This window comes from Lepus europaeus, chromosome 21 (assembly GCF_033115175.1).
Source record: "Lepus europaeus isolate LE1 chromosome 21, mLepTim1.pri, whole genome shotgun sequence".
Classification (NCBI taxonomy): Eukaryota; Metazoa; Chordata; class Mammalia; order Lagomorpha; family Leporidae; genus Lepus; species Lepus europaeus.
Window position 1 is genome coordinate 22146241 of NC_084847.1, and position 18066 is coordinate 22164306.

Genomic DNA, 18066 nt, shown 5'->3' on the forward strand with positions numbered 1-18066 from the left:
GATTGGGCTCTGCACCCACATGAGAGGCCAGGAGGAAGCACCTGGCTCCTGGCTTCAGATTGCTGCAGCACTGGCCATAGCAGCCATTTGGGGAGTGAACCAACAGAAGGAAGACCTTCCTCTCTGTCTCTCTCTCTCACTAACTCTACCTGTCAAATAAGTTTAAAAAAAAAGATTGATTTATTTGAAAGACAGAGTCACACACACACACACACACAAACACAGAGAGAGAGAGAGAGAGAGAGCGCTTCCATCTCCTGGTTCACTCCCCCAGATGGCTACAATAGCCAAGCTAGGCCCAAAACCAGGAGCCAAGAACTCCTGCCATGTGAGTGCAGGGGCTCAAGCACTTAGGCCATTTTCTACTGCTTTCCTAGCCCATAGGAGGGAACTGGACCGGAAGTGGAGCAGCCGGGACTCAAACCGGCACCCACATGGGATGCCGGCATTGCAGGAGGTGGCTTCACCCGCTATGCCAGAATGCCGGCCCCAAGCTCCCCTTTCTGAGTCACCACCCATCCCTGGCGCCACCAGAAGCCAAGGCCGCACCCCATTCTGCCTCATGACGCAGCCATTTAGTGCTTCAAACTCCAAGGTCCCTGTCCCTTTCCTAGACACCATGTGAGGCACGCAAGGCTGTGCTGCAGACAAAGCAACCCTGCAGTAGGGAGGCAGAGCAGAGGGCTGTTTCTCTCCTAGGTGGCACAGCCACACCCCACCAGTCTTTCCAGGGCCCCAGTTCCTGGGGGCAGCTGGGAAGGAGGGTGAAGGAGATCTGCCCGGGGTCTCCAGCCCTGACTCGGACTGTCCATTTGCAAGAGCCGTGCAGGGCCATGTTACTGCCCAGGAGGCCCGGATGTCTTCAGCCCCATTGAAGAAGGGGCCCAGGTTTTGGGTGACTGCGGCTGGTCTTTGCCACAAACTCTGATGCCTTAACCTGGTGTTTGGGGTCCACGCGCGTGTGTGTCCAGCTTTGGGAGTGGAAAGGCTGAGAGAGCACGATCCAGAACAAGTCCAGCCTCACATCTTCCTCCTGGTCCAGCACAGCCCCGGACACAGGGCCAGTGCACAGGGGTGGAGCCACGAGCAGGGTCCCTCACTCAGCTGGCAAATATCTGGTCACATTTACCACATGCCAAGCTCTGTTCTGGGCCATGGAGACCCAAAGACACACTCAGCTGCTCTGCCCTGACACATTTTTTTTCTTCTTTGGGTTCATGGAGGAGGAAATTACCTTAATGCCTCAGGGCCCTTGCACGTGCCATTCCTGCTTCCTGGAATCCCCTCCCCCCAGCTCTCCTCTTCGCTTGCCTGGCCAGAACCCACTTTGTGTCTCTTCCTAGGAAGAGACACGGACAGGGTAGACTGTTCCCTTCACCCATGCAAATACTCCTCCTTTGTAAATGTTAGCACAGCTGCATGAAGTAATGTTTTCCCTGCATCCAATCTAGTTTCAGGTCGGTTACCACTGTTGAGTTTCTAAGCTCCATGATGACAGGTGCATTTCTGGTTGCTCAGAGCCCTAGCAGAATGCCTGGGTGCAAGAGACACGGTGTCTTGTGCTTGTTAAAGTTCCAAGCAGCGCTGTCACCAGCTCACAGCTGAGAAGGCTGAGGCTCGGAGGCGCTGTGTCCCTGGCCTCGGCCCACACAGGGCCTGAGCCTGGGCACTGGGGCCTCTGCCTGCCTGCCTCCGGTGAGCGCCTTTGCCTTCACAGCTTTGCACAATTAGAGCAGCACACGGTGCATGCTCTCACGAGGTATTAATAGGGTATGTTTAAGGGGTGGTGGGAGGGCAGAGGAGGGTGTGACTGACTCAGGCTGGGGGAGCGATGGCTGCCTGGAGGAGGCGGCGACCTTGAAGGCTCAGAAACCGTGGGCAAGTTGGAACAGCTACAGGGAATGCGTGGGAGCGTGAGAAATGAGACCAGAGGCAGCGCTGGCTGGGACACCCCCGCTCTGGGGTGCCAGGGGGTTTGGACTTAGCTGGGCTGATGGGAGAGAACTCCCAGGCACTTGCGAGCTGAGGAGTGAGGCGAAGCAGAAGGTTCTGTCAAGATCCTTGCCTGAGGTCCGGGCTGCAAACTGGCACTTGCTGGCAGGCAGGCAGGCTTGGCCGGGCTCACTCAGGATCTTAAAATGGAATTTGTGGCCAAGTGTATTAGCATGGATTTAAGGCCAGTTGCTGAGCCAAACACCCAACATCACAGAGGCTTACACGACACAGGAGCACGGATTTTCTCTCTCGCATGCGAGAGATCTAAAGGAACCAGGCACCTCGGCCCAAAGGCATCTCCCTTGCCTACATGGTCTCAGGTGGCCAAAGTCATGGGCGGTCCCCCAAAGAGAAGGGCTGAGTGTGCCCAGAGAACAGTCTTTCTCCCAGCCGAACTTGCAAATTCAGGAGGTTCTGCCTTCTCTGGGACAGGAGGAGGAACCCAGCAGTACTGGTCGCATGTGGCCACAGTGGACTCCAGCCCCGCAGGGTGGGCCGCTGTTCTCCAATTTCCCGCAGTCTCCGCCACTACCTTTTGTGTCCCTGACCCTGTGTGGCGGTTGGCATCAGTCATCTACACCAGCCCCTCGTGAGTTCACGGCCATGCCCTGAACAAAGGATGTCCTGGAGGCCACGGAGCTGGGACCCGTTTAGGCAGAGTGGCTGGCGCGAGGCAGTACTGGCTCAGGGCAGTCTCAGCCCAGGATTGGGATGGAAGTGTCACTTCCTTCCTCCACCCTGGCACGTGCAGTCACCTGCAGAATCCTGGGACTGCAAGGAAACCTTCTTGGAAATAGGGGTGGGATTTTGTGCACCTGCTTTCCTGGGGCATCCCCAGAGGGGAGGGAGTGTGCCCAGCCTGTCCTCTGTGGGGCTCTCAGACCCCTGATGCCATCCAGAAGGGGCTGATGCAGGCACGAGGGAGCCACGCTCCTGCCCAGCTGCAGGTGCGTTTTGTGTTTCAGCCCCGTGGGAGCTGTGGCATGGGTTCTCCCCATCCCTGCTGGGACCAGTCATTGAAGAATGGTTTCCTGCACAGGGGCACTGGCCGCCGTGGTCATTTCCATTATTCTGACCCCAGGGTGAGGTGGGACAGGGGTGTCTGGTGTCTGTGTTCTGGGCAGGTGTCTGTGAGTCCCCTGGAGCATGGGCAAGCTTGCTTCCTCACGGGCGCAGAAGCCCCGTGGGCAGGAAATGGCATTGGGATGGTAGACCCTCAAGGCTGTGGTGGTACAAAACTTCCCCATAGCACTCTGATTTTGTTTGCTCCACCTGAGCCCCAGCTACCATCATGGGTTCTGTGCCTCTGGGAGCCACATACCTGTGGCCTCATTCCCTGTTGACTACCGGCTCTCTGGGGTCCCAGCCCTCCTTGCCAATCCCAGGTTTCCCAGAGGCCTCCTTTGCGTGTGGGGTCTGGGTTGCTTATGGGTGACTCCCCTCCTGACGGGGGAGTGAGCATCAGAATACGATGCTGCCCCCTTTTGGGTTTCCATAGTGACAGGGCCTCTCAGAGAGCATCTGAGGATTCTGCTGACTGCACTGGAGGTCTGTGGGAGGTCCCACTGCACAGCGCCGGCTCCACGGTGCATCTGTCACCTGGCTGGCCCCACTCCTCCCACCTGGGCTTCCCAAGGAGTTCCTGCCTCACTCACGCAAAGCCCCCTCTCACTCCCCAAGCCTTCCCTGTGGCAGTGGACATGCAGCCCCATAGGCACAGGTGTGTGTGTGTGTGCAGTGTGTATACGTGCACAGGTATGTGTGTACACATAGATGTGTGTACATATGCACAGGTGTGTGTATGTGCAGTGCAGGTGTGGGTACGTGTGTATACAAATGTGCATACGTGCAAAGGTGTGTGTACACAAGTGTGTGCAGTGTGTATATGTGTACAGGTGTGTGTGTATGTGCACATGTGCACAGGCGTGTATATGTGCGGTGTGGGCATGCAGTGTGTATACGAGCACAGGTGTGTACATGTGCACACATGTGTTTGTGTATAGGTGCGTGCAGTGTGTATATGTGCACAGGTGTGTATACGTGCGGTGTGGGCATGCAGTGTGTATACGAGCACAGGTGTGTTCATGTGCACACGTGTGTTTGTGTATAGGTGCGTGCAGTGTGTGTATGTGCACAGGTGTGTGTACGTGTGCACAGGTGTGTATATGTGCAGTGTGGGCATGCAGTGTGTATACGAGCACAGGTGTGTATAAGTGCACACGTGTGTTTGTGTATAGGTGCGTGCAGTGTGTGTATGTGCACAGGTGTGTGTACGTGTGCACAGGTGTGTATATGTGCGGTGTGGGCATGCAGTGTGTATACGAGCACAGGTGTGTTCATGTGCACACGTGTGTTTGTGTATAGGTGCGTGCAGTGTGTGTATGTGCACAGGTGTGTGTACGTGTGCACAGGTGTGTATATGTGCGGTGTGGGCATGCAGTGTGTATACGAGCACAGGTGTGTACATGTGCACACGTGTGTTTGTGTATAGGTGCGTGCAGTGTGTGTATGTGCACAGGTGTGTGTACGTGTGCACAGGTGTGTATATGTGCAGTGTGGGCATGCATAGTGTGTATACGAGCACAGGTGTGCACATGTGCACAGGGGTGTGTGACATGTGCAGGTGTGTGTGTGTGTGTGCCCGCACACGCACTGGGATACTCTGGTGCAGGCACATCAATGGAACACTTTCTCAACAGAGTCATTTCTGTCCCTGGGAGGAATCCTGGGGCCAGCAGCCAGGACAAGACAGTCGCTTCACTCAGTCACCCTGCGTAGCGGGCTGAGAAGTCGGCCACTGTGCCCATTTTACAGATGAAGAAACTGAGGCTGAGAGCAGTGCAGCAACTCCCCCAGGGTCCCCCGCTGGGGAGGTGTGCCCTGAGCCTCGGGGGCAGCCCTGCTGACCTCACAGCCAGGCCTCTTCCTGCTGCAGCTCTGCCTCCTCAGAGATCCTTTGCTGGGGCTCGGCCTTGAGTTTGCTTCTGTGGTGAGCCTGGCCTGGGATGGCAGAGGCTGGGGGCAACAGCAAAGCCCTGGTTTACAACAGCAATCAGATAGGAGGGACTTCACACAGGTGGTGGAAACAGAATTCAAATAGGAGCTTGAGTGCAAAAACAATTTGGAAATCCATGCATTGTTTTCCAGAAAACACATTTTCTGTGAAATTGTGAAGACCTCTGTGTGCATGAGTTCCAAGCTGTTTTTTATTTTATTTATTTGGAAGGAAGGTGACAGGGTGGGGGGTGTGAAGAGAGAGATCCTTCATTTGCTGGTTCACTCCCCAGGGCTGTGTCAAGCCGAAGCCAGGAGCCAGGCGCTCCATCCGGGTCTCCCATGTTGGAAGCAGAAGCTCAAGTACTTGAGCCATCAGCTGCTGCCTCTCCCTTAGCAGGGAGCTGGACCAGAAGCGGAGCAGCCAGGACACAAATTGGCAGTTGGCATATGGGCATCTCAAGTAGCCGTCTAACCTGCTGAGCCACAAACCTGCCCTTCTGGTGGTCTAATGGGGACACAGGTGATGAACACACACACATAGACACATCTGTTCCCACAGGCGGGGTGAGGGCTGCCGGGACACACATGGCGCCATCAAGGGCATGGGGACGCTGTTTGATAACGGAGGGTTGGGAAAACCTCTGGGAAACCGGACAAGCATGTGCAGTGCCTGAGCCTGGACTGCAAGTGACAGGTGCAGGGAGCTGCGAGGTGGCTATGGGGTCTGGAGTACATGAGGCAGAGGGGTGGGGTGGGGCCAACAGCTTAGGCCTGGCCGCACGTTAGGGTCCCCTGGACCCCAACCCTGGGGGGCACTGGTTGGCCAGAGCTCCCCAGGTGACACAGCAAGGATGGGCCCCTCCTGCCTAAGACCCCCGCAAGCCACGGTGAGGACTCGAGTTTTTGTGTAAGTGCAATGAGAAGTCCTTAGGGCAGGCAGGGGAGTGGTGTGATCCAGTTTACCTTTCTAGGGGGTCCTCTGCCAGCCAGGCTGTGGCAGACGGAAGGGGCATGAAAGTGGAGGCAGGGAGGCCCCAGGAGACCCCGCCCCCGCTGACCGGGCAGTGGCAGCTGGCAAGGGAACCGGGCTTGGCTCTGGTGGTCAGCAGTCGGAAAGCAAAGTGTCACCAGGGGCTGCATTCCTTCTGGAAGCTTCCAGGGTGGGGGTGGGGATCTGTTAACTTACCTTTCCCAACTGCTAGGGGCTGACTGTACTCCGGGCCTTGGGTCCTCTCCTCCATCTACAAAGCCCCTCCATGCACCCCCTGGCTCTGTTACCCCGTTTTCTGCTTCCCTCTGACCCTCGCCCTCCTGCCTGGGAAAATCCAAGCTGATCTCCTCCGCTCTCTATCATTAACTTAATCAGATCTCGATCTCTCTCTCTCTCTCTCTCTCTCTCTCTCTCTCTTTCAAGATTTTTTAATTTATTTGAGAGGCAGAGTTACAGAAAGTGAGAGGAAGAGACAGAGTCTTCCGTCCGCTGGTTCATGCCCCAGATGGCCACAATGGCCAGAGCTGAACTGATCCAAAGCCAGGACCTAGGAGCTTCCTCTGGGTCTCCTGCACGGGTGCAGGGGCCTAAGGACATGGGCCATCTTCTACTGCTTTCCCATGCCATAACAGAGAACTGGATTGGAAGAGGAGCAGCCAGGACTAGAACTGGCGCCAATATGGGATGCCAGTGCTGAAGGCGGAGGATTAACCTACTGTGCCATGGCACCAGCCCCCTGCGGAGTTCTTTTCACCATGGAAGGCCAAGGATCGCATCTGGGGGAAGCACAGCTTGCCACGGTCAGGGTTATGACTGCAGGGGTGGGTCTGTGATGTGGAGATGTGGGGGAGCTCCCTCAATCCCTAGGGGCCCTCAGGCATCTCCCTGTGTGGGCACAGAGACACCCTGGCCCTCCTCTCCATGCTCAGACACTGTGCCGACTCCTAAGGAGAAGGCCAGCGTGCAGCCTCCAGCCCTGGCCCTAAGGGTCCTCCAGGTGCTGCATGCCCCTCCCTGGGACCCCATGGCAGCTTGGCCTCCATCTGGTCAATCAGATCACCCCCTCCCACCTCAATAGTGTTTTCAGAATGTGCCCATTTCCTGCGGCTGCTGTCCCCAGCGACCCCGAGCTCGTGTTGTCAATCACCCTACAGTTCTGCAGGCCATGGGTCTGGTGCAATCTCCAAGCCAAAGTGCTGGCAGGCAGCGCTGGAGGCGGGGTCTTTGCCTCCTGGCTCTGGGAAGCACCCAGCCCCCTGGAGTGCTCGGCCTGCTGTCCTTGTTTCCCTGCTGGCTGTGCACGGGGTGGGGGAGGGGTGCTCTCCGGGCTCCCTGGTGCCCTCACCTTCCTCCATCCTCCAAGCCAGCCCCAGTGGGCGAAGCCCTCGTCCTGCTGTAGCTGTGTCTCCCACTGTCGGGTCAGTCCAGGGGATGTTCTCTGTAGTTCCTGATTTCGTGGGGCCCACTTGGGTATTCTGGAATGATCTTTCCATCTGCAACCCCGGTCACGTCTGCAAGGTCCCTTCTGCCGTGTAGAGTAACACATCCATATCCATAGGTTCCTAGGAGTACAGCGTGGACATTTTTGGAGGGCATTAGAGTGCCATAATAACTATCATGCACTAAGGCTTACTATGCCCCAGAAGGATCCGCCACGGAAGGTGCCCATTTTATAGGTGTCGAAACTGAGGCACAGAGAAGGCAGGTGATGTGAAGGGTTGATTTGCGTTTACCCCCCCCCCCATTTATATGCTGGAATCTTAGCCCTCAGTGCCTCCAGATGTGGCTTATTTGGACATGGGGTCTTTGCACAAGCGATTGAGTTAAAACCAAGTCATTCCGGGGGCCACCGTTGTGCTGCAGAGGGTTAAGCCGCTGCCTACGACACCTGCATCCCGTATCCGAGAGCCAGTTTGTCCCTGCTGCTCCGCTTCCAATCCAGCTCCCTGCTAAAGCACCAGGGAACGCAGCAGATCATGGCCCAAGTGCTTGGGTCCCTGCCCATCATGGGAGAGCCTAGTGAGCCAATCCAACCCGCAGGCTAGAGCTGCCAAAGCTGGATTCCAATCCTCCTTGGCTCATGGCCGGTTTCCCTCTCTGCCTGGTCTCCAGCTCTCTCCTTTGTGGGTTCTTCGTCTCTGCCCCTCCCTCCAGCTCTCTCAGCCCCCTTCTCCCCCCTGCAGCCTGAGGACCCCTCCCCTGCTCCTCCACCTATGCGCCCCCTTCCCCTCCAGCCCCCGCTCCTCCCAGGGCACCCCCCGCACTGACCGAGGCCCAGCCACACGGGGGTTCTAGGATGCCCAAACTGCCCTCGATGGCTTCCCAGTCTGAGAGAGGAGGCCCGAGCTGCAGGAGGAGCGAAGCTGGGCGCTGCCCACCACCCCAAGGCATAGCTGAGGAGCGGGCACTTGGGAGGGCCCTTCCCAGCCCCATCTAGCTTCTCAGATTCCCCAACTCAAGCCGTCACCACTGCGGGCAGCCATGCTTTCTTTTCCCAGCTCTTTCTGGCCGTGCCCCTTCTGGGCGTTCTGACTGGCCCCGCAAACCGGATATGTGACCCGAGCTTCTCCCTCCTGGGACTCTGAGGCAGATCAGGCACTGCAGGGCGGAGTCAGCACAGGGCCTGGCTGGGTACCCAGGCGTGAAGTTGGGCTGCGAGGGGCGCTGCCCCAGCCCCAGATGTCTCTGCTCCTCGGCCCTGCCTATGAGCGCTTCCAGGCCTGCTCAGACCTCGAGTGCCGCCCCACCCTTCAGTTGCCCCAGTGCCCACACGGCCCCTGTGGCTCCTCGGGCAGGGGCTGCTCATGGCTGCTGCAGGGCCTTTGCACCTGACCTGCCTCCTGCCTGGGAGGTTCTGCCCTTGGATCTTCACATGGCCGCCTTGTCCTCACGGAGGACACCTCGTCCGCTGGGGCACTCCATCATGCAGGCTGTGTTGTTTCATTCGGGGTGCACATCACCATCTGCTGTTTATCTGTTTGCTTGTTTACTGTCTAGCTGCCACGTTGGAACGAGAACTTCATGTCTGATTTACTACAGATTCCTGCTCGGCGCCGTCCTCGTCCAGCAAGAGACAGAGACCGAACACTTTGCACGGGGTTCCTTTATTGCTCGGCAAGCAGGAGATCCAGCTTCGATCTCTTCTGGGCAGGAACTTCCCTTACACCCGCGTAGCAAGGGTTTATATGCACAATACACGTCACAAATCAGGTGATAGGCTAGAAGCGCGGGGATAGGACAATCTCGTGGCAAGGCGGGAAGGAGCGAGCTAGAGCGGGAAATCTAAGGCGGGAAGGAGCGAGCAAGAGCGGGAACTCCCTGAGATGAGGAAGAACCCGGAAGCAGGGAGTCGGCGCCATCTTAGGGGCACGGTTCCTCCGGTCTGGTTCCCTACATCTCCCTCCTTTTGTTTTTGCACAAATCACATCCCCGACGGCCCTGGCTCATGAGGGCCGGGAGAATATTTACTAGGCAGAGAGTAGAGGTGCATACCCAGCGTGCTTGTGATCCGTTAGTTACGGAACTTCAAGGGCCTGGCCACAACCCCTGATGTCTCCGTTAGGGATCAGTTTTTATTCCCTTTTGCTGGGGCAGGCTGGGAATTGAACCTGCATGCATATGCATATGCTCTCCCAGGACCCCCGGAACCCCCGGGTGGACTCCTGCTGCAGTACCTTTGGTCTCGCATACCCAGTTTTCGCTCCCCGTCAGGGATGGGTGATACAGCCCAATGAATGAGAGGGGGAACAAGACAACTCGAGGAAGGTGTGTGCCTGATGGAGGCATTGTCCATATGTGAGGCGTGAGTAGGGATGGGGGGACGAGGGTTTTAATCGCTTTGTTAGCTGTTGGTGGCGGAGCTGGTCCTGTGGGCCTCCGCCATCAGAGATATGCACGGGTGCCGTAGTGCGCCAGCACGCCCACTGTCCAGGCGTACCAACACAGGGGGCTGAGAGGTAGGGGGATGAATGGACTACCTGTGGCAAATGGTCAGGACTAGAGGACCTGCGAGTACTTTGTAACTGGGTGGCATAGTACGACTGACCGCCAGAAGTGCATTGGAAGTATGAGGAATCGCAAGAGCTGTGCATGGATTCTTGAAAGGTCAAGCAAGGACAGGAGTGGTTTTTGCTATGGGGATCAGAAACGCGGGGTTTGGGCACACATATGTAGCCGCGTGGTAGGCCGGGGATCCCCTGGAGGGGCAGATATGCAGTTTTGTCCCCACAATCAGCTGTGGCGATGTGAGTACGCTGCAGTACGGTGTTGCTGGTCCCCCCCTTGCAGTCGCAAGGGTTGCCTACGTTCTGCAGTAAAGCAGTGGGGTTGGAGTTAAAGCCCGCATAAGAGCCAGGGAGCAAAGCCGCTGCCAGTATGAAGAAGCGGAAGGGGTGCATCTCACGTCTCGTTGTTTTGTTGCAATTTGTCGTCCTGTGAGAGCGTGGTAATCTCGGTTATCTCGGGGGAGATGTCGTCCGTAGGTGATAGAGGTGTATCTTGTGGCGGCGGGGCTGTTTTTCTGACCAATCTTTCCGGTATCCAGAGAGGTTCTCTTCCAGATTCCTGTGGGAAGACACAGACCGCGCCTCGGTTCCAGCATAATACCGGATCCGGGCCGTACCACTTTCCCGTGAGGACATCTTTCCAACGGACATAGCCTCGTGAAGATGGCTCCTTTAACATGTGTCTCTCAGCGGGGGACATAGAATGATCTGTCAAATTCAAAAAGTTTATAGTAAACAGTGCAAGGGAGAGGCGCATTCGAGGGGTTTTGCCCGTGGCAATTCCCTCCTTTTGTTTTAAGAGAAAAGCCTTGAGGGTTCGATGAGCCCTTTCAATTATGGCCTGTCCCTGAGGGTTATAAGGGATTCCAGTTTTATGTTGTACCTGCATACGGGTGCAGAAATCTTGGAATGATTTACTTGTGTATGCAGGACCATTATCTGTTTTTAAAGTTTTTGGTTTGCCCCAGGCTGCCCATGCAGCAAGGCAGTGATTAATGACATGGGTGGTACGCTCACCCGTCTCCAGAGAAGCAAAAATTACTTGGGAACAGGTGTCAACTGACACATGAACATACTTTAAGGTCCCAAACTCGGATATGTGGGTGACATCCATCTGCCAGATATGTCCTGGTAGTAATCCTCGGGGATTAACCCCCACCGAAGGCACAGGGGTTAAAGTAGGGCATGCGGCACAATGGCGAACAATATCGCGAGCGGCAGCACGAGAAAGACCGAATTTGGCGGCAAGGGTTTTTGCGTTTACATGGAACTCTGAATGAAACTGGATAGCCTGCTCTTCTGGGGAAGAAAATTGGAGTATCCAAATGGGGCGTGTGGCTTGATCAGCTATAGCATTGCCTGTGGTCATGGGTCCAGGTAAGGAAGAATGAGCTCTAATATGAGTAATAAAGAAAGGAGCAGACCGATTCCAAATAGATTTTTGCAGGGTGAGGAAAACTGTCGCTACGGAGGATGAAGAATTGACTAGTCCTGCGGCCTCAAGGATAGACACAGAATTAACCACATAGCGTGAATCAGACACAATATTGACAGGTCCGGGGAAATCAGAGAAGACTTGGTTAACTATAAGAAGTTCAGTTACCTGGGGGGAGTTAGTAGCGAATTGGAATGTTTTTGGCACAGATCCTGAAACAACATATGCACCGACTCCTGTTTTAGAACCGTCGGTATACACTACTGGGGCTCCCTGTAAGGGCTTTTGGGATGTGGACTTTGGAAAAATAACTGGGTGAGACTGAACAAAGGTTAGCAAAGGATCAGAGGGTGTTCTGTTTGTAATAGTTGCGGAAGTGGAGCAGACTAAAACCGCCCAAGCATCAGTACAAGCGATTAGCACACGTACCTGTTCCATGGAATAGGGGACAACAATGGTGGATGGTTCGCGTCCAAAATGTTGGATAGCCCTCTGAATGGCTAGGAGAGTTATCTCCGCCACTGCCACGGGATAGTAACTAATAGATCTAGTAGATGACATTGAGGGATGGATCCAGAGGAGAGGCCCATCCTGCCATAGGACCGCGGTGGGCTGTTTAAGGGTGTCGAGGACCCAAAGAGTAAGGTCTCCCGCAGGGTCCCAACGTTTTAGGGCAGCTTTACTAAGGGCATCGTTGACAATTGACAGTGCTTGTTTGGCCTCAGAGGTGAAGGTTCGGGGGGAAGCAAGATCCGGGTCTCCTTTAAGTATATTAAAGAGGGGCTGCAATGCAGCATTAGGAATGTTAAGGTAGTGCCTAATCCAATTGATATCCCCTAAAAGTTTTTGTAAGTCATTTAGAGTGGAGATAGCATTGATTTTTATTTGAATTTTTTGAGGTCTAATTTGAGTAGGGGCGACTATAGCCCCAAGATAAGAAACTACAGACGACAATTGCACCTTATTAGGTGCAATATGCAGCCCTGCCCCTTCCAGCACTTGTTGGAGTGTACTGTATAAGGCCAGGAGCCTCTCTGCTGTGGGGGCTGCACACAGTAGGTCGTCCATATAATGTAGGCATCTGCAGTCGGAATATCGGTCTCTAAGAGGTTTTAGTACTTGGGCTACATAGACTTGACACATGGTGGGGCTATTAGTCATACCCTGAGGCAAGACTGTCCACTCCCAACGCTTGTCCGGTTGTTCCTGGTTCTGGGTGGGGACAGTAAAAGCAAAACGTGGGGTATCCTTTTTGTCCAATGGAATGGAAAAGAAACAATCCTTAAGATCTATTACAATAACAGGCCATTGGTTGGGAAGTGCCGAAAGCAGAGGAAGACCACGTTGCACAGGGCCCATAGGCTGCATCTGTGCGTTGACTGCCCTAAGATCATGTAAGAGTCTCCATTGACCTAATTTTTTGCGGATGGCAAAAATAGGCGTATTCCATGGAGAGGTGGATGGGATCAAATGACCAGCGTTGACCTGCTCCAAGACCAGAGTGTTGACTGCCTCCAGTTTCTCCTGAGATAGGGGCCACTGTGGAACCCAGACGGGTACGTCCGTTAGCCACGAGATGGGTAAAGGCTCCACTGGTTTAGGAGGCGAAACAGTGACCCCTAGGAAAAACCCAGGCCAACTTTACTTGGTCTTTGTTTTGGTTCAATGGGGGAAGGGTGGCCCTGGAGCTGGACACCGAGTCCCTTGCCTGGGACGTAACCCATATTTTGTAGCATAGATCGTACTGCAGGGGAAGTGGTGACCAAAGCAACATCCATTTCGGCCAGGACGTCTCTCCCCCAAAGGGAAATGGGTAGAGGTAAAATGAATGGAGAAAACTGTCCTCTATGACCCTCGCTATCCTGCCATGACAACAAGGCTGCACTGATTTTTGGGAAATGAGCAAAACCAAGTCCTTGCAAGGTTTGTTCCGCCACATTTGTAGGCCATGTACTAGGCCAGTCCTTTGTTGCTATAATGGATTTGTCGGCTCCTGTGTCTAAAAGTCCCTTAATGTCCTTGCCATTAATCTGCAACACTAAAGTGGGACGTTCATTTAAAAGCATATGTAAGCCGGTAAAATTAATGCCAGAGGACCCAAAGTTACCAGCGCCGCGAACGTGGTTTTTAGCTGGGATTAAAGAGTGAAGACTGGGCAGTAATAACATTTGTGCGATACGGTCTCCAGGATTGATTACTAAAGGTCCCTGAGGGGCCTGAACCATGATCTTTACTTTACCAGTGAAATCAGAGTCAACTACCCCGGGGATCACAGCTAGCCCTCGGAGGGCGGCGGAGGACCGACCCAACACTAATCCAACCGAATCCGGGGGCAGAGGACCGGAGCAGTCGCTCTCCACTAATTGTACCCCCATCTCCGGAGTTAAGAGGAGAGGGGAGGTGGCGCGGAGGTCCAGGCCTGCGGACCCGTGAGTGGCACGGGCTGAGGGTGCACTGGGTGTAGCGCAGACACGGGAGGTGGAACCTGAGAGTAGATTTGATTTTGGGGGCTCCTCGCTGGGTTGGGGAGCCCCCTCTGGCCGTTTTTTGGCCCCTGGGCGCTACCTGTAAGTGGGTTGCCATCGATATCGAAAGCAGAACGGCATACCTCTGCCCTATGAGGGCCCTTGCGGCAACGGCGACAAGGCTCTATGCCTGAAGGCTGTGCCGTGGAATACCCATGGCTGAGATTGGGGCAATCGCGTTTTCTGTGACCCGGTTGATGACATTGGAAGCAAAGTCCTGAAGATATGGGGGGTCGGGTCGATTTAGATTTTGGACTGTTTTCTTTGACTTTTGCCAGCATCGCAGCTAGGCCCGCATTAGTAAGTGGCCCACCGGTATCTCTGCAGTATTTTAACCAGGAGTCCAGAGATTTATGTCTATATTGTCGAAGAATGTTTTTGCACTCTTTATTAGCCTGCTCAAAAATAATTTGTTTGACCAGTGGCTGAACGTCAACCTCGGAAGGGAAAATACGCGACGCAGCCTCAAGTATGCGAGCGACAAAATCAGCGAAGGGTTCGGCCGTGCCCTGAACGATCTTGGTGAGGTGGCTAGCTGAGTCACTTGGATTGGACGCCTGCCTCCACGCACGTTGGGCACAGTTGGAAATTTGCCTGTATACTTGTCTAGGGAATTGGGTCTGGTCAGCCTGATAAGGTCCACGCCCTAAAAGCATATCAGCATTCCACGTAGGGTGGCCGTCCTCAGCATTTTCATCTGCCTGGTCATGACAGCACTCTGTATTCATAGATTGCCACAAAAGAAAGCCGCCTGGACTTAAACAGGCCCGAGCCAATTGGGTCCAGTCGCTAGGTGTTAAAATGGACTGGCCGACTGATTCAAGGAGTGACAATGTGAATGGGGCTGTGGGTCCATAGTCATGGACCGCAGCCTTAAGTTGTTTTAATACTGTCATGTCCAATGGTTCGTGCCGGGCCTCTCGCGTGCCCAAAGCCAAAACAGGGTAAGCCTGAGCGGGGGCAGCGGGAGCGCCAGTTCGCAACTGTTTCCAGGCTTGTTGATGAAACTGTCTGCCTGAAAAAGGTGGCACATTTGGGACGTTTAATGGCCATGGCGGCACGGGTGTTAGATGGGGCTGAGGCACGCCTACATGACCACCAGTAGGAGGCGCTGCGTCTTTAATCTGATGGGCGGGCACGACATCGATAGGAGGAGCCGTAGGCACTAGAGGGCGTAAACAGGCATCTTTTAACTTTTGCCGCAGCTGCGCATACGTAGGAGGCGGGGATTTAGGATCGCCGTCCCCTTCCCCCTCAGACTCAGAGGAGGCGGAGCCACATTCGGAGCCTGAGGCCAGTGAGGAAGTCTGGCATCCCGTGTCCTTAAATTGTATGAGGTCCCGGGCGCCGTCCGAGCTCTGAGAACGAACTTCCTCGAGAGCCTCGCGAACCGCCGTAAGAGTCGGGCGGTCCGCTCCCACCGACCTCTCCTCTTGGAGGCACGCCCGCAGTAGTTCCCATAAGGGGAGAACAACGGGGTCGATATCGGGTTCCTGGGGATCGTTAACTGTGCGCCGGAGATCCTTTCCTAATTTCTCCCAAGACTCAAGAGTTATTTGGCCCTCGTGGGTGAGCCACGGCGCAAAGAAATCAACACTTCCAAGGAACCTGACAAGTGTGGTCTTAGAAACCTTAATCCCTTTGCTACGCAATAATGCTTTTAACGGATTAAGCAACATTGAATGGCTAGATGAATTTCCCATTTTCAGTTTAAAGCGGGAAGACACGTCCGCTATCTTATTTTCAGTTTAAAGCGGGGGAACAAGTCTGCTATTCTTTCAGTTTAAAGCGGGGAAACAAGTCTGCTATTCTTTTAGTTTAAAGCGGGGAAACACGTCCGCTATCTTAGGGTGCGTCCACCCTCCAACCACGAGATATACCTCACTCGCGGGGCCCAGACGGTAAGACTGACCTCGCTTACCTTCTACTTACCGGGCAACGTAGAGGAAGCTCCCCGTACGGGCCACCAGCTGCTCGGCGCCGTCCTCGTCCAGCAAGAGACAGAGACCGAACACTTTGCACGGGGTTCCTTTATTGCTCGGCAAGCAGGAGATCCAGCTTCGATCTCTTCTGGGCAGGAACTTCCCTTACACCCGCGTAGCAAGGGTTTATATGCACAATACACGTCACAAATCAGGTGATAGGCTAGAAGCGCGGGGATAGGACAATCTCGTGGCAAGGCGGGAAGGAGCGAGCTAGAGCGGGAAATCTAAGGCGGGAAGGAGCGAGCAAGAGCGGGAACTCCCTGAGATGAGGAAGAACCCGGAAGCAGGGAGTCGGCGCCATCTTAGGGGCACGGTTCCTCCGGTCTGGTTCCCTACAGATTCCCCAGAGCCTCCAGCCTGTAAGTGGTGCTGAATGAATGTTTGTTGATTGAATGCAAGAAGGAAGTCAAGGGGTTAGGTAGCATGGAGTTCAGCTGATGTCATTCTCTCATGCAAGACCCCGACTGTTTCTTTTTTTTAAAGAGTGACTTTACTTACCTGAAAGGCGTAGTTACAGGAAGTGGGGGTGAGATCTCCCTTCTGCTGGTTCATGCCCCAGTTGGCCTCAACAGCCAGGGTTAGGCCAGGAGGAAGCCAGGGGACCATCTAGGTCTCCCACATGGGTGGCAGAGGCCCAAAGCACTTGGACCGTGTTCTGCTGCCCTCCCAGGTGCATTAGTCTGGAGCTGGCTGGGAAGGGGAGCAGCCAGGGGTCAAACGGGCATCGCAGGCAGCAACTTAACCTAACCCACTGCACTGGTAACACAGGCCCCAGGACCCTTACTGTTGTCTCAGGCTAAAGGAGGCTGAGTGGGGTGGGGACCGGGCTTCCAGGCTGCAGCAGGTGGTGGCCAGAGCAGGGCCCCTCTGCTTCTGCCTGAGCTGCCCTCGGGTCTCCTTCCAGCAGCCCAGTGCCTGTTCTTGGTCCCGAGGGCCCAGGAGCCTGTGTGTGGCTCTCACAGTCCTGCAGGGAGTGGGGGGCTGTGGCTGGACGAGGCCCCTTGTCTGAAGCCAATTCTCACATTGGATAAGCCGATTGAGGAGACTGTTTCATGGGAGGGTGGTGACTTGCCTTCCGTCTTCCTCTCTCTCTCTCTGGTTTGTTTTTTAAAAGCGCCATTGTATTTATTAGATCTGCCATCACAGGCTGTCCCTTGACGTGCTTCGTGCTGTGAAGAGACAGCGCCTGCCACCAAGCCTCACTCAGCGGCTGACAACATCCTTGCCTGGCGCACACACGCTCACGCGTGCACACAGGCTGTTGTCGAGCACACAGGGGCAGCCCTGGGGGCAAAAGTCCCTGTCTTTTTGCGGAAGACGGATGGGAAATTCTGCTTCCTTGCCAAGAGAAGAGGCTGCGCAGACACGGGCAATCCAGAGTCCCAGGCCCCGGCCTGGTCGAGCACCTGGGGCACCAGCAACTTGGCCTTGAAGCCCTGGAGTTATGCAAACTTCTTTTCCATGCTGGCCAGCCAGTGGAGGGGGTGGAGAGTGGCAGGAAGCCCACAGAGAAAGGAGGTGTGCGGGGAAAGCAAACGCAAAATGCCTGACTAGTTCACTCCATGAGTAATCAACCCTGAACAATTGAGGAACTGACTTGTCACTGCGAGAGTCTCAGTGTGGAGCAGCCGCTGCTGGAAGGCAGGGCCCAGACAGAAGGGCTTGGCAGGGTTTGGAGAGAGGACCCTGGATCTGCAGAACCGAGGCTGGGCTGAGGGCCTGGGAGGCTTGGGGATGTTTTTATGACATTTTCAACCACAAGGGCCAAGGCATCCCCTGGCTAGGGAAGGTGGCGGCCAGGGGAGGCGAGGCGGCCGGAGGGGAGCAATATTTCTCTCCCAACAGTAAACAAGTGCTGAATAAACCCCAGAAATGACACCCAGAGAGCGTCTGTGGGAGGCTCCGGAGCTGCTTGTCTTCAAAGAGTTATTGGTTTTGTTCAGGCTTCATCTGATGCTTGCTTAAAAAAAATTAGGTTTTGTTTCCCCTCTCACCGCAGTCTGGAGGGAAGAATCAGCACCCAGCAGTTGTCTCGTGCCATCATTTAGCCGCCAGTGAACAAACTGACAGCGACCGGGCTCAGTAAACAGATGGTGGAGTGGCGAGACCCAGCCAACTCCACGCTGCCTCCTGG